General features: G+C 35.5%; 1 long non-coding RNA gene across 1 annotated transcript; it reads right to left on the bottom strand.

Annotated features, from left to right (window-relative positions):
- Window positions 1-551: 551 nt before the first annotated feature.
- LOC110624804 lies at window positions 552-9,538 on the bottom strand. Its single transcript, XR_006352359.1, has 2 exons — window positions 9,482-9,538; window positions 552-1,234 (listed from the first exon to the last, which is right to left on the bottom strand). It is a non-coding gene; the product is annotated as an uncharacterized LOC110624804 (long non-coding RNA).
- Between the last annotated feature and the right edge of the window lie 5,955 nt (window positions 9,539-15,493).

The raw sequence follows: 15,493 nt of genomic DNA, 5'->3' as shown, positions 1-15,493 counted from the left end.
GTTAATAGTTTGATAATAATTATAAATTATTATAAAAAAAATTATTATTCACTATTACATAATTTATTAAAGGCAACAGTAAAAAATTAAATTTCACTATTACATAATTTATTAAAGGCAACAGTAAAAAATTATTATTCAATATAACAAGTCATCGTCATCTGACTCATCACTTCCTTTTGAACGATCAAATTTTGATCTGGAGCTTTCACCTCTTCTTTTGAATTGGAGGCAACTGTCTTCCCTTTAGAGGTTGTCGTATCATCCATTTCTTTTAGAGGTTGGGTCAGATGTATTTTCAGTTCTTCTTTGGAAATGGACTGAAATAAGTCCTTTAATAATTCGGTTACTTTAGAGGTTGGAGAAGTCTGGAGTTAAGTTGAAATTTTATTCAGACAAATTAACCTTTGATGATAAAAAACTGACAGGTTATCGAAAAACTCAAACTTATCCCATCATTTAGTTATTATCCGTCTTGTTAACCATTGCACATTATTAAATTCATTAAATTTTTTAAGTTTTTTAACCATAATCAAATAGTCCCATCATGCTATCCATGGAAGCTTAGGACTGTGAACATTAACCAGGGATTAGTGAACTGTTCATAAACAGTATGTACCTTATTAGGTAAAATGATTGGAAATATTCCCCAATTAAAAAACCATTCATGGAACCAGGGAGGAAATTCCTGATCCCCTTTTTTCAGTTGGAATTGTATGAACCAGTTGAATTTCCGCTGTCGATTCTCATACAGTAGTGCTCCAGTCCAGGCTTGTATGTAGTCAAAATAACTATACCACCTAGGTTTATCGTATTTCAGCTCTCTTTGTTTAAAGAGAGAGTCACCCCATTCTTCACTGATCACTATTCTTTTTATAATGAATTTACTATAAGCCCATTAGTGTCCAGTTCTTTCAGTGGGTGCTATGTCTACAGATCCGGTTTCTGCTAGGATGGCCTGATAATAGTCATATGCTTTTGGCAGAAAAGGAACTGCTGAATGATACTCAATATAATAATCAGCTGCGTCATAAGACTTTAAGCCTTCATGCCTTTTTTCAATTAGATTTAAGAAATAATAGCTGATGGGGATATAAGGGTAATTTACCTCTTTTTCATTGACAGGTTTAATGCTTATTTTAGAAGTATCATCTCTTACCTTATCCGATTCTTTAAACGGAGGTGGTGGCGACTCCTCATGCTGTCTTTTGGCCGAAGTCCTTGAACTCATTTCCTGTAAGAAATTCTCGTGTTAAAAAATCAGGCAAAGAGTTAGTAACTCCTTTAATGAATTCAATTTCAAAATCAAATACAGATAGTATAGCTTGTCATCGAGCAAATATTTGTTTTAAAGCGATATTTTTAACATCTTTTAAGAGTATCTCTTTAGCACTCTTACAATTAATTCTAATTAAGAATTTCTGATTCAATAAATCAGATTCAAATTTTTTGACACAGAACTATCGATAAAATTTCTTTTTTCACCGTAAAGTAGTTTACTCTCGGTCCTGCCCAGATTCCACTGGTAAATCTTACCGATGACTCTTTATTATTAATCCTTTGTTTAAGGATTCCACCGTATCCTTTATCTGAGGCATCTGTTTCTACTATCTTAAAGGATTCTGGATGGGGTATGGCTAGACAGGGAAGGGTTTTTACCCTTTCTTTTATTCGTCTAACTGCTAGTGTGTGCTCTTTAGATCACTCTGGTGGGTTTTTCTTCAGTCTTTGAAATAAGGGCTTAGCATCCTGAGCAAGGTTTTTGTAAAAATCTGCTACATAGTTTAAACTTCCTAAAAACTTTTGTAACTGAGTTTTTTCTCTTATCTCGTCAGGAAATTTACTGGCAAACTCTATTGCCCTATTTATGGGAATAATTGTTCCCTCATTTATATGGTGGCCTAAAAATCTTATTTTGGTTTGAAAGAGTTTTATCTTTTTTGCCGATACTACTAGACCGTTATGTTTAACGATCTTTTCAAACATTCTTAAATGCTTGAAATGCTGGTCCACTGTTTTGGAGAATATTAAAACATCATCGATGTAAACTATAGAAAATGTTGAATAAGCATTGAAGATCTCGTTCATTATCTTCTGAAATTCTGAGGGGGCAAAACGCCGTTTTGTATTTATCTTCTTCACTTATCTGTATTTGCCAGTACCCGGATTTCCTGTCGAACTTCGAAAAAACTGTTGCCTCGAAGAGTCTATTCAGTAAGTCTCTTTTCCATCGTAAAGCCTTATTTAAGGGTTTATAATTGATTACCAACCATGGGACTCCTCTTTCAAGTTCAGTAGCATTTTCTACATAGTTAATATAGGCTTCTAGCTTTTCTTTCTTCTTTTTTGGGTTTTCGATATTATCAATTAAATCCAGAATTAAATCCTCTTCTTTTGTAAGTACTAACAAGTCGTTCATTGCACAGAGTGACTTGTAGTAATCACAGTTTCCTTCACATTCAGAACTCTCCTTTGGATCTATTTCATAGGAGGCACTTTCTTCTTCTTCAGACATATAGCCTATAACATTGATCTCTATTTCTTCCTGTTCTGAGTCCGTTTCATTTAGAAGCAATTTTGCTAACTCCTTTTTTAGCTCGTCTTCTATTGTTAAAGCCTGGATTTGTTGCTTCATTCTACACTTATCAGCGTAGTGTCCTATTTTTCCACACTTATAGCATACTACAATTTTTTCTGATTTGCTGCCTCTAGGACTGCGATGCTTTTTCTGCTTAGAAGGCTCTTTCTTTGCTGCCAGAGCGTATGCATGTTTTTGAAACCTTTACCTGTGCTGTTGCTGCTGCTTCATTTAAAGCAAGTACATGTATATCAATCAGTCAAATTAATCCAATCCTAATCAATATCATCAAAATCTGAATCCTCTTCAACTTTATTAAAAGTTGATTGCTCTTCAAAAATACATAGAGGTGCATCATGAATATTGCTGATATATCATCTCTAGCCCATGTAAAAGAGTTATTATTATCAGAATGAAAAGTTCCATTATCAGAATGAAAAGTTCCATCATTTGAAGTCCAGTCATTAGGCTCTCCCAATAAATGTTGTTAAATTTGGGTCAGATCTAACTCACCAAAAAAACTATGATCAAGGGGAAAGATTATCTTAGACCCTTATAAGGGGCACATTACTCTATCCCAAATCGATGTAGGATTCAACACACCCCCTCACGCTCAGGACTTTACTCCCCTTCACGCTCAGGACTTTACTCCCCTTCACGCTCAGGACTTTACTCCCCTTCACGCTCAGGACTATACTAGATCATAATATATTTATGGGAGGTCCAACATCGGTAGGAAGCTCTGATACCATATTACATTTAAGTCAAGCCTAACTCAATCCAAAAGCTAACGCATGGAGGAGGAGTGCCTAAAACTCTTGTAAGGAGCACATTACCCCTATCCTAAACCAATGTGGGATTCAACACACCTCCCTCATACCTAGGACAATACTGGAGCGTGAAATATTTATGAGAGGCCCAACATCGGTGCGGAGGCTCTAATACCATGTTAAATTTGGACCAAACCTAATTCACTCCAAAATCTAGTTCAAGAGGAACGAGTGCCTAAAGTCCTGATAAATGGCACATTATCTCTATCCCAAACCGATGTGAGATTCAACAAGTGTTCCTAATATTTAAATAATTATTTCTAAGATAGAACACCTTTTTCATCACATAGTAATAATCTTCTTCAATTGGATCTTTCACATAGAAAACTTGATGCACTTGAGAAGCTAAGACAAATGGATCATCCAAATAGCATAACTTGTTGAAATTGACATAAGTAAGGCCATATTCATCTTTACCACTTTGAAACCAAGCACACTTAAATAAAAAAAAATATTGAAACCACCCCAATAATCAATTTTAATAATATCATCTACTGCCCCATAATAAGTGACATCTCCAATAATTGGATTTTGATCCTTAGCACTTGAAAAACTAGGAGTTAGTGCTTTCAGAATGACTCCACTATTCTGAGTCTTGCATTTTGCGTCATGTCTTCTAGTATAAAATCTGTTACCATTGCCACTATTCTGAGTCTTGCATTTTGCATCATACTTCTAGTATAAAATCTGTTACCATTGATGAAATACCCCGTATACCTTTTTGAAATATTATTAGGATCCTTAAATAACCGCATAATATAATTTGGGACATGCTCATTCATCAGTTTTTCTCGAAACCATTGGATGAAGTCTTGGCTATGACTTCGTGCTCTTGCCCATTTGCTTCCTCTCTTCTAGTATAAAATCTGTTAGTTACATAAACGATGATGATGAAAAATATTCATTAAATTTAAGTATTATCTTACTCTATATAGTTCTCCACATCTTTGTCCCCATAATTGAATAAGGGATAACAATGTGCTTGAGCCAAAGGTAGATCATCCAAAATGAATGGCTTGCCTTTTCTTTTCTTTTCCCTCCAATAGGATGACCTATTTTAGGAAAAATAGGCGATGATTCACTGGTAGTCAAACAACAATTTTATCATATCTATTGAACCTTGTTCTTACACCATCATGCATATATTCTGAACAAAATATTAAACACTCATCAGTTAAATATCCTTCTAGGCAACTCTGATTACGAACAAATGACTTCAACTTGCACAAATCTCTTTCAATGGGAAACATCCAACGACATTGGACTGGTCCCCCCAGTTTAACTTCATTTACCAAATGAATAGACAAATGCACCATTATGTCAAAGAAAGATAGATTAAAATTTCTTTCAAGTTGACAAAGTGTTTCAACAATCTGCGATTGTAATTTCTCAAGATCTTTTGGGTCAACAACTTTACTACAAATGGCTCTAAAAAAATCAGCCAACTTGATCAAGGAAATTGCAACAAGTTTAGGCAATATTCTCCTAACAGCAACTTGAAGTAAATAATGTAATAAAAAGTGAGCATCATGACTTCTATACCCAAATACCTTCTTCTCCTCAACTTATACACATCATGCAATATTTAATGCACACCCTTGTGGTAATTTTTTCAATACTAAGCAAAAAATGATTTTTCTCTTTTGCTGTCATTGAAAAGCAAGCTTTCGCCACTTGAACTTTTTCATTTTCATTAGATTTAAAAGGATGAAACTCTTTTCGAATACCCATGTCCATTAGATCTAATAGGGTATTTAGATGGTTTGTTTTTTCAGGAATATCCAATAATGTCCCCAACATATTGTCACATATATTTTTCTCTATGTGCATGCTATCTAAGTTGTCTCAAAAAATTGTGCTCCCAATATGGCAACTCAACGAAAATAGACCTCTTCCTCCTTGGTCCATCACTAGTTCTTTTCTTCTTTTGTGTCTTTCCAAACACATTATTCTAATTGGACAATTTTTGTAAAACAACAAATTCAAACAAAGGAGAATATGCATTTCTCAATTCAACATCACCACTAAAAAGTTTTTTATCAAATTGCCATGGATATTCTACAGCCAAAAATTTTTGATGTTTCATATAACAAAATTTCTTACTATATTCCAAATATTGAGAGCAAGTGTCATAACTAGAAGAAGGACAAACTAACTGTCCTTTGGTGCTCAAACCAAACAATATGGCATAAGCTGGAAAATCACTAACCGTCCATAATAAAGCTACATGCATTTGAAATGTTTGGTTGCTTAAAGAATTATAAGTTTCAACACCAACCCCCCATAATTCCTTTAAATCTTTAATTAGTGGTTGCATGTAAATATCAATGTCCTTCCGAGAGAAACTGGACCAGAAATAATCATAAATCAGAAAAAATATTTTGGCTTCATACAAATCCACAGTGACAAGTTGTAATTCAAAAGCACAACTGGCCACGTGCTATGAGAAACGCTCAGTGTCCAAAATGGGTTAAATCCATCACTAGCAAGACTCAATCTAACATTATGAGGGTCCTTGGAAAAATCAGCATGTAAAGAATCAAAATACTTCCAAGTTTGGCCATCAGTAGGATGTCTAAGTTTTCCATCATTTTGGTGCTCTATGGCATGCCATGTCATTAAATCTTTCACCATTCTTCTTGCTCTATTAAAAGATTCCGGCAACTTTGCCTCAGGAAAAGCCTCTTTTAACAGCTCTAAAATATCACCAAATGCCACATTACTTAGTCCATGGAGGCATTTGAAAAGGTACAATTAGTGAAAGAGAGTTTTGAGAAACTCTTGCACCCTATATAAAGTTCTTATTTCCCTTCCTCTATCAATTTATAAAATTTTTGTACCTCTGAATTCGGACCCACCTTAGCTCCTTCACTTGTAGTTCTTCCATCAATATTTTTAAACATGTCATTCAACAAGCCATCTATATCATCATGGGTATTTACTTCATCACCATCAAGAGAATCATCGGTTTGCATTCTTGATGAAAATCCCTCCCCATGAAAAACCCAATGATCATAACCTTCTAAAAATCCATAGTACACTAGATGATCTAGTATAATGTTTCCACGATGCAACTATCGGTTGGAACACTTTCTACAAGGACAAAGAATCTCATCTCCTTGAGCTGATGTAATAAAAGCCTTATTCAAGAAATCTTCAACTCCAGCTATATACTCTTGACTCCATCTAGGAAGGACCATCCAGCTCTTATTTATATTATCCATATCTCAAATTTACTATATTAAGAATCATGAAAAAATTGTTAATTTTTAAATAAAAAAGAAATATAATATAAAAATACAATAATACAATCAAATAACTAACCTTTTAAAATAAGTATGAGTAATAGAAAATAAAGAAATAAATAAATAGAATATATATCGATAATTTTCAGGTAGTTCACCGTCAAACTATCAATAAACCTCTACTAAGATAGAGATCAAAATAACTTCCAACCACACATGGCTATGATTAATGATTCTAAGTAACTTCTTGAGAGACTTATTTCAAATTCAGTTATGGCAACCTAATTCTCTCAAGTATTTGAATCACAAAAGCATTATCATTTAAATTTTTTTTAATTTTCTACTGAAAATTAGAAGCATCATTCTATAATGTATTTTATTAAAAATGTCCATCTCAATCTCATAAGTCCAACAGTCCTATATAGGCAGAAGGTTGTGAAGGGAAATCTATATCCCAGGTTGATACTTAATGACTTGTTTAGGATGTATACTATTTTCTAATTTTCTTATTTTATATAAACTCGAGGTTTAATATGATGTCTTGAGAAACCTTGTGAAGAAATGAACAATCTATTTATGCAATGCTTAAAATTATACTGCAGCAGTCAAACTTTAGATTTCGTTGAGCAAATTTTAATAGCTTTTGTTAAGTAATACATCAACTATGCATTTTATGGGTGGACTTAAATTTGGTCTATTTTATTATGCTATGAAAGTAAACTGCAATATTTTTACCAAAAAAATACTTAGCATAAGGTGAGACAATAACTCATTTTCAAGTCAAATTGCAATATTTAATATGCTATTTAGATATGAAAGCAAACTGCATTATGCTATGAATGAGGTCAAGTCAACCATCAAGTCTAATTCTTTCACAAAAAAAAATTCTAATTTTAGTATAAGCTGAGAAAATAACTCATTTTCATATGCCATATTTAATATTTATGTTTTCATGTCTTGTTTAAACGCAAAGTACATTATCCACACTGAGACTACAAAATTAATAAAAATGAAAGTATTTAATTGTTTAATAAACTAGAACCTATAAGACATATCCATACAATAATAATTTAGATCCTGCAGCAAGTAAAGAAAAGCAATATAAAAGGGATAAATTTTCTGTCAACTATCAACTGCAAGGCTGGCAATAGCATCACCAGATCTTGCATGTGAAGAATGCAGTTATGATTTAACTGCACCACCTGTCATCATGGTAAGAGTAAGATTTGTCCACCAATTCACTCTTTGTTGGATCCAAATTCCAATTACTATCAGCTTTATATATATATATATATATATTATTTATGAAGAAGAAGAAATTATACAATTTGGAGCCATACAAAACTTGCAAACATTTTAAATTTCCTTTGGTAGCTTAAGAAGTTTATTTATAGTATAGGATATTATTGTTTGCAGAAAGTAACTGCAAAATTCTCTTATTATTCTTTCTATAGAATTTTGAACTGGAAAATAAAGTAATTATTATACTTTTGGTTGGAATTTTCTTGGATATAGTCTCAGCTAGTAAAATAGTAAAGACTCAAAAGAGAAGATTTTAGCACAAACAAGAAATGGACTTGAAACAATTAATTGCTACTGGCCACAAAGTAGAAGGGCTGAAATTTCAATTCACTAAACAAAAAATATTTCAAAGTAAGACGTGGGTATTCCATAGGATAATTAAAGTTATTAATCATTAATTTGTCATTTTATAATGACTACATGAAATTACAGTTTAATTATATATTGCCTTTTAAGGGACTAACTTTTTTCAAGAAAGAAATTCAATGAGGCACAAATAGGTAATGGACTTGAAATAATTAATTGCTACTGGCCACAAAGTAGAAGGGCTGGAATTTCAATTCATTAAACAAAAGATATTTCAAAGTAAGACGTGGGTATTCCATAGGATAATTAAAGTTATTAATCATATTAATTTGTCATTTTATAATGACTACATGAAATTACAATGGGAAGAATCAGATCTTTCTCCTCTTCAATATCCATCTTTTCATATTATTGTTGAAGATTGACGGATTGCAGCACTCTTTTTGAGTCACCAAATAGCAAAAAAAAATTGTTATGATTGAAAATTTTTGTCACAATCATATTGAAAAGGAAAAAGGTTTCCCTAGCTTGTTCCAAGGCTATCTGTCAAGATTCCACTTATTCTCAAATATTTAAACTATCACTGAGTTTGAGGCAATTTTTGCAAACAAATGCATTTATAATAAACTCACTGGACCATTGTTAATCTAATTTTAACAATATATAAATGTTCATAAGCATGCCATTTTTCTATAGCAAACATATAGCAACCAGAAACTAGGATTCAATCAATTCACAGGAAGAGTTCAATCAATTCAAACTAGGATTTCAACCTAACATATAGCAAACAGCTTGCATCAAAAAATGATTCAAGGTGATACCTAAATATAGTCATTGCCTCTACCAAAGCATCTAGAAATTGAACTTTTAACAAATAATTTATGGGCATTATAGAAATATATTGGAAGATCCAATCTAACATTATTAGAATTTCTGCAAATTAATTTTATGTGCAAAATTCCTATATTGAAATTAAATGCAAACCATTTTCATCCTAATTAAAGACTAAAGCCAATAATCATGTCTAATTTTCTATCCCAAAGCCAATCCCCAAACAACAGTAACTGAACATATAAATTAATTTCTCATTTTGCTCTCAATCAAAGGACTCATAAGATACTGATAAGAATAAAAGAAAAAAAGAAGAAAAAGAAAGAAAGAAAGAAAGAAATCAAATCCATTAATTTCAAAAAAAAAATCAATCAAATAAGAACACTAACCTGGCTTCAAGAATAGAGATCGAGAGGGAAGAAGAGGGAGAGAGAGAGAGGGAGGGATAGAGAGCCAGAGAGGGAGGGACAGAGAGCCAGAGCGAGAGGGAGAGATGAGTTGAAGAGAGTGAGATCGCGAGAGACAGTAAGATGAGTAGGAAAGAAGAGAGAAAATAAGAGCAAGCTATCAACCAGAAACGAAATTAAAGTGTTGCTTTATCAGAAAAATAAAGTAATATTAAAATCTTATCCTAATATAAAATTTTTTAGCATTTTTTTAAGTGTTGTTAAACCCTTAGCATCCGCAGATTAGTTGGATAATACGTATATCCGATTAAATTTGGATGGTTTATATTTTACTCCCTAATTTTAATCTCTAATTTTAAAAAAAAATTGCTAAACTGTTGCTTAATAATACTATAGCAACAGTTTTATATCTGCTGCTAAGAACTGTTATATTAGCACTAAAATGTAGTGATGATTATTATATATCATAATTTAATTTAATAAATACCTTACTTTATATTTAACAAAAATTTACTATTTTAGTAGGGATTTTTATGTGTTATGAAAAATTAATTAAATCGTTATTGATAATAATTATTTGCCAAGTATCAAAGTAGATATAATGGGTTTTTGAATTGTTACTATTAATTTGTAATTACATTTTAAATATATATAGCACTAATTTGTAACCTTATCTTAAAATTATTATAAAGTAGTATTTCTCAAGAATAGCTTCATGCGGATCATATAACCCAAAAGGACTGCACCTAAAACTCAATTGTTGCAAGAGACTCTAAGCTTCAAAGAGTAATTTCCATCCATCATCCTTGAACTTTTGAAGGTATTTCATCACCGTCCTTAACTTCAATTTCAATCACAAAACTTTTCTAACTTTAATTTAAGTTAATTAAAAGTCCTCCTCACCCATTTTTTATGAGATCTTTGATGTGAAGATGTAACTGTGGATGAAAATCATTTTAAAAGGTCTATTAGTTTACAAAGAGCATAATTTTACGATTTTTTACATTTAGCGTCAAAACTTTTAATTTTGAATTAAAAAGTCTCAACTTTTAAATTTATTATGACTGTAGCAATTTCTTAACTTAATTTTAATCATATTTAAATTAGTTTACATGTTTCGCCACATGTCATTATTTTTACTACATAAACAATTTGATTAACTTGAGTTAAATTTTAGTTAAGACCCTAAATGGCTAATTACTTGAAATTTGAAATTTCGAAATTATATAATTGAAATTCCTATTATTGTTTAACTAGAGTTAAATCAAAATTAGGAATTTTAATCATATAATTTAAAATTTTGAAATAATTAGGAGTTTTAAGGTTTTAAATAAAATTTAGTTCAAGTTATATCAAATTATTTATATGGTAAAAATAATAATACATGGTAAGTTAATTTAAATTTGATTAAAATTAATTTAAACAGTTATACGATTACAACAAATTCTAAAGTTAATTTTTTTATTTAAAATTAAATCTTTTAACTATAAATTTATAAAGTTATGATTTTTTAGGTCAATAGGCTTCTTAGAAATAATCTCTTTTCTCATATTGAACATACTTTACCTCTTCACTGCTCTCTCTTACATCATAAACTCTGAGTTTAAATCATAAAAAAGATAATGATATTTTTTTATATGCTTAAGGATAACTCTATCAGAAGTTTTCATGTCTTTTGATGTTTACTTTCTGCTTTTCTCATCTCAGGTCCTGTCTCGTCTTCCTATTATCAAGATTTTATGCCTTGCTAAAAGAGCTTCCAATCAAAAAGTTAGATTGAATATAAAGCTTCTAGTGTTAAAGCTATTGAAAGAGAGTATAGAAATAGTTTCTATATTGGAGAATAAGATTTTAAAGTAGTAAAAAAGATTAAGTGTTTGTAGAGTAAAAATAAGAGGCTTAAAATAAAATTGAAAGAGCAAAGGTTTAAAATTCTAAATTTTCAAATTTTCTATTCAGATATTGATGTTCTGAGATCTAGAGAATAGGGTTTACAATAGTTGTGTAAGCTTAGGTGGAGAGAAAGGTGTTCCTCTCTTTTTATTCCTTCCCCTTTATCTGCTAGTGACGCATAACGGTTTCTCTGCTACAGTGCCAACTGCCTCTGTTATGCAGGTCCGTATGTATGAAAGCGTCAAACGTCCTCTCTATGCCAGGCGGCCATTTAATTCTCCTGACGCGTGTGGGGGTAGGGCTGTAAAGTGACTGGACTTACTGCCCCTCCCCACGTCACGTCACTGGGCTGAGCCTGTAGTGGGTGGACCTGGATTTGTGAGTGACTCAGTCTGCTCTGTGGGCCTGAATCGGGGTCGAAGATGTTGGACCGATATGTCAGGGAGGTTTCATGGGCTTTGAGCCAGCACTGCTTTTTGAGGCCCGGCCTCATACTGAGATGGTGAAGCCCAGCGGTCATCAGTTGCCCCTTTACCTTCTCAGCAGTTATTGCATTAATGATGAGGGGGTAAATTCCTAGAACTCTTTATGACCGCGCGGCTCAAGAACGGTTCCCATCAAAATGTCTCTTCCTTGCTTTACTGTTTTTAAAATTCAAAAAACCCTTAAATTTTTACAGAACTCTTCTTCTCCACTTGCTCTTTGTGCACCTCGTTTCTCCACGTTTTCCTGTGAAATCATCTTCAAGGTACGTATTTTGTTCTGCCATGGAAGGTTCTAAACTTCATGATGTACTGAATCTAGAGTCTAATGTCACCTCTTCCTCCCTCGCAACCCTCTTTTCTCGAGAGTATTTAGATACCCCTTTGTTTCATATTAGGTCTGGTCTCATTGATCCTCAGAGGGACCATAGTCTAGTCTTCTTTGTCAAACAGCGTGAGTTTGGCTTAACCTTTCCTTTCTCTCCGTTATTTGTTGAGGTTTTTCGGTATTTCAGAATAACTCTCCTTATGCTTACCCTCAACTCGATTCTCTTTACGTGCTCTTTCGAGTCTGTCTATCTGAGAAGGGGTTTCACCCTCACAGCTCGTCTATTTTTCACCTTTTTTGATCTGGTCTATGCGAGCCAGTGTTTTTTTTATTTTGCTCCCCGAGGAGGATTGTCTATCTTCTCGGGGCACAAGGATTCTATCAAGGCTTGGGCATAGGGGTTCACCGTGGTAGAGCTGAAGGGAGGTTTGGGACTATCCTGGCAGGTGGATCTCCTCTGGAGGGATGTGCCCCTAGGCTGCAATCACCTTCCTCAGCTGACCCTCTCTGAGTAAATCGGCCTTCTCATACTGACTTCTATTGAACGGAAGTATGATGTTGAGAAGTGTATGTTTGTATCTAGTCTCTAGGATTGTAACGACCCGAAAATCGGACCGCTACCGGCGCTAGGACCCAGGTCGGCTTAAGGCCGCTGAGACCCGTAGCAAGCCTGACATACAACCTGTAAACCTGTTTAATCCCATACATGATCAAGAAAATACATAAAAATTAAAACTTTTCTTTCATACATTCTCATACACCAAACTCAACCTGTGCATGCACTGAACATAGTCATAATCATAAGCATCGACCCCTCTGTGGGATCTCATCAATGCCCCAATGGGCGATATAACATAACAGTCCAACTGTGCCAGGGGCGTAGAATGGGCCTCACTGGTCTTTCTCTTACATGGTGCCAGGGGCGTAGAATGGGCCTCACTGGTCTTCCGTACCGTATCATCATCATCATAACATACGAGGACTAAAGGATCATTCAATATTCATCCACATCATCAACATATTATGCAATGCAACATATTCGTGAGTTCTAATGCAAACACCCTATTATATCTCATGGCATTCATGATGCGTGAATCATGCTAAAACTGATTTATTTATTTTAAAGCATAAGAGTTATTCCACTCACCTCTGGATAGCTCTGACCAGACACTGGAGCAGCTGACTTACTGCTGGGGTCCTCGATTCCTCGGGTTCGAACCTACACAGGTGGACTCAAATGAGGGACCAAACATCTAGAACATAACTCTAAAAACATCCCCCAAAAAACCCCCTAAAACACCTTAAAACAATCATGCAAAACATGCAAAGGAAGGCTGAACAGGGCAGGTTCGGCGGCACCTTCGGCGGCCGAAAGTCCCAGACAGAGACGAAAGTCTCTTTTCGGGGGCAAGCTTCGGCAGCCGAAAGGCCTGCCTCCCAGGCAGGTTCGGCGGCCGAAAGTCCTTCGGCTGCCGAACCTGGTTTCTGCCAAAAGGGCAGAAACTTGGTTCCTTTTGCACAAAAGCCTCCCCTTTTCATTTCAACATGCATACAACTCATTCAAATCATGCAAATATGCATACATCAGCTCCTAGGGGCTTCAAACTATCCTAAACCCCAACTACAACACATAACATCAACACATCAACTCACATTGTCCATAAAACACATAAAACTTAACAAAACCTAAACATGCATTTCTACCCCATAGATCAACTTAAAACTTGCTTAAAACATGTAATGAGCTCAAGATCGGCTCTTACCTCTTGAAGATCGAGAGGAAAACGATCCTAGCTCGGAGATGGGAGAGATTTGAGTTCTTGAACCTCAAAACTCTAAAACTTGCTTTATACTAAAAAATCTTCAAAACAAGGTTGTAAACTCATAAAAATCATGAAGAAAAGAAGGAAGAAACTCAAAAATCGGCGAGGGACGGCGGAGAGCTCACCTTGGCCGAAATGGGGAGAAAAAGCTCGCCCATTTTCGGCTAAGGGACCCCTTTATAGGTGGCTGGCCAGGCCACATTTGGGAGCCGAACGTGCCTCCGCATGCATGCCATGTTCGGCGGCCGAACCTGGACTTCCCTCACTTATGCTTTCAGGGGCCTAAGGCACACCCGAAGCGCATGCATGTTAGGCGGCCGAACTTGAGGTTCGGCGGCCGAACCTGAGGTTCGGCGGCCGAACCTGAGTTTTCCCCCAAGGCTATTTTCATTCCAAAACTCATTTTCCTTTTTACTTAAAATCACCAAATACATTAAAACATTTCATAAAAACATGATTTTACCCTTCTAGAGGTCTCCGACACCCGAGATTCCACCGGACGGTAGGAATTCCGATACCGGAGTCTAGTCGGGTATTACAAGGATTGCAAGGATGTTGGTATTTGCTTTGTTGATGTGCTGTTTTCCCTTATTTCCATCTTTTATTGGGTATGCTTCTAACTCGTTTGATTTTTGTTTCTTTGTAGCTTCCAAACTTCCCATGGAGAAGATCAAGCCCCCAAAGAATTTCGTCTTGTCCCGGAAAAGCATGAGGGCTGCTCTGGACGCCTTCCGAGCTGGCTTATCGGTAGCAGAGGTGACTCAGGAGGTCGCCGAACTCATCTCCCCCCGGTCAACTGGTCGTGCTATTCTTCCTGCCCTGACCTCTTCTCGTGCTGTGGCATCGGGCTCCAACGGTCCTCATTCGGGAGCTTCTAAGGCCTCCGATCGCAGCCAGTATCATTCTTTCTCCAAGTCTCCCATGGCTCCAAAGTCTAAGACGGCCTCAGTCCCGACATCTCGGGAGCTCATCGTCATCGAGGAATCCATTGAGGATGTCTCGCAGGGAAAGGATGAGGTCGCTCCCCCTACTGGAGGTGTTCCCCAAGAAAGCATCGAGGTCCTCCCAGCTGTCGACGATGCTTCTGAGGGTGAGGCTGAGGTCGTCCCTACTGGCCAGGGTATCTCTAAGGACGGGGCAAAGACCAAGGTCGTTTCAGCTGCCTCTCACTTGCAAAAGACCTTGGCTAGTGGTAGTATCATTGTCAATGAGGCCACTGGTAAGCGAGCTCCTCCCTCAAACGTTTCTGTTATAGCTCCGGCCCCGAAGAAGGCTCGAGTTTCTAAGCAGCCTGCTCTAGCTCTCCCTCCTACAGAGAAGAAGAAGACGTCCGCGGAGCTGTTATACTCTGCTCCGGACAACGAGATCTTGAATGCCGAGGAAATCACTACCCAATCTCCCGTGAGCATTGTTACCGAGCTGTTACGGGAGAGAATGTTCGATGGGGTCACTGATGCCTCAGACCCAC

The sequence above is a fragment of the Manihot esculenta genome, chromosome 10 (genome assembly GCF_001659605.2).
Source record: "Manihot esculenta cultivar AM560-2 chromosome 10, M.esculenta_v8, whole genome shotgun sequence".
Classification (NCBI taxonomy): domain Eukaryota; kingdom Viridiplantae; phylum Streptophyta; class Magnoliopsida; order Malpighiales; family Euphorbiaceae; genus Manihot; species Manihot esculenta.
The sequence above is the reverse complement of the archived record's forward strand: the minus strand, read 5'-3'. Positions and strand labels throughout refer to the sequence as shown.